Below are 2,158 nucleotides of genomic sequence, written 5' to 3' on the forward strand. Positions count from 1 at the left end.
TGTTCGGATCATGGTTGGTCTAAGGCCTGTAACCATGGTTTGAAACCTTCTTAGTATGTCTAGGATGTGACCAAGATGGCCCTTCAAGGCTTGGTTCATGGTCCCATCAATTTTTTTTACAAAACACACACATGCCCCTCGGTTTCGTTTTTTTTCTGGTGTGGGAGGGAAGCTTCGGCTTCTTGGTGTTGGAGTGGATTTTGTTTGGCTTTTAGCCCTTAGCCATGGTTCATACAACATGTCCTCAAGTCTAGATCGAGCCATGGTCAATTGTATGGCCACTGGAACGATGCAAGACAACAAGATAATTCAAACAATCGCACAACACAGAATTTTGATGCTCTCGGTCGAAGCTATGTGTTGTCCTAGGTGTTTGCTTGGATTGTGTTTGGCCTAGTGCCCTTAGCCATAGTTCAAGCCACACCTTGAGACGTTGGTAAGAGACTCTGGTCGGTGGTTCAAGCCCCAATGGCCATTGGTATCGTAAACGAAGCAAAGCAAGCGCAGCCGCTGTCACGCATATTGACAGCATCAAGGTTTCGGTGCAGGGGTCTTGTTCGTGTTCTTAGTTGGCTTTTAGCCTATGACCTTAGACTGGACAGTACCTCAATGAGTTAGAAAGGTCATGTTTTTGGCCGTTCGTGAGTTGGTCAAGTTAGAGGTCGTACGAGAATTTACGGTGCAATGTGCCAACGCGACTCTCAAAAGAGCGTTTCACGATTTTGGCCTCCATTCACATTTTTCGTGTATAACAGCCCTAGGGATATATTTTCCATCATTTTAGGTATATTTTAATCATGGTTAAACGATGATTCAATGTTGGTTCGGGTTGGTACGAAGCCACGGTTGAATACTAAGTTTGTTGGGCGTAGTTGTCTCGTTTTTGGTTCGGTTATGAATTCTTTGTCAAGTGGAGATTATTTGCATGTTTCTCATGTTAGAATTAGGTCGCAGCAAGCCTGGGAACGATCCAACTCATTCGATAAAATAGGGTTATAATTATATTACGTGCATAAAATATAAAATGTTTATTTTTGAGATATATGCGATATGTCTTGTGGTCACCTTAAGCTTATGGGATTGCTTCACCCGGTGACTTACGACCGGTTTACAATTATATATGGGTACGGATATCTAGTTCAAGGGCCGTGATGATCTCTACCGTCCAGTATACTGTGGTTTAGTTTGATCAGACGTGCACGTTATGTTATGGGCCACTTGCGTAGAAACATTATCTCTACCAGAAAAATTACGATATGATATTTTATGACAGGGTTCTATCGAGCAAGTCTTTCACGTATGATTTTCAGATATGCACATATTTATAATTACTCATGACACAATTTTCATCTTACGCTTTACGATACGATATATTTATGTTGCATGCGATTTTATGCTATATTTACTCGTTATTCACGATATATGCATGTTGAGTCTTTAGACTCACTAGGCTTGATTGTTGTAGGTACTGATGAGGTCGGGACTGAGGGCGGGGACCAGTGAGCTAGCTTGGGTCGGCAGTAGTAGGAACCCGAGGACCTCATGTTTCAGTTTATTCGCATTTTTATGTTCAAACTCATCTTTTTATATGTTGGATATTTATTTTTTTTTAATTTGTTGTTTTGAAACAAAATAATTACTTCCGCTGTTATTTTTAAAGTTAAACTTATTTATCAGTTTATTATATGAATGATGCATATTATTTATTTAAAGAGAAAAATTTTAAATATTCCGCAAAAATTACGAATTTACGGGACTCTATAAATAATGTGGTCGATTATTTGTTGTCTTGGAAGATCAATAATTCTAATGCTAGATCAATCAATAGATTTTGATATGCATTTACTCACATCTCATCGTCATAAAATTCTACAAGAATGCATTTTGAACTAGAAGATTTCAACGTTCGTATCTTCATCAAATTAAATCTATCATTATGTATTTAAGAATGCTCAAGCCATATTGTTATTTCTTACGTTGATTTGATACGGAAGATCGTATTTTTATATTCCTTTTATTATATATCATAATAGATCTATGTTAAATCTAGATTCTACATATTAATTTCCCTCGCATAAAAACTTCGAAATTTGAATAGGAAAAAAGCAAATTTATCTAATATCTTTAATTAATTAAATTACTGATGTTTAGCATCAAT

This window comes from Primulina huaijiensis, chromosome 5 (genome assembly GCF_012295235.1).
Source record: "Primulina huaijiensis isolate GDHJ02 chromosome 5, ASM1229523v2, whole genome shotgun sequence".
Lineage (NCBI taxonomy): Eukaryota > Viridiplantae > Streptophyta > Magnoliopsida > Lamiales > Gesneriaceae > Primulina > Primulina huaijiensis.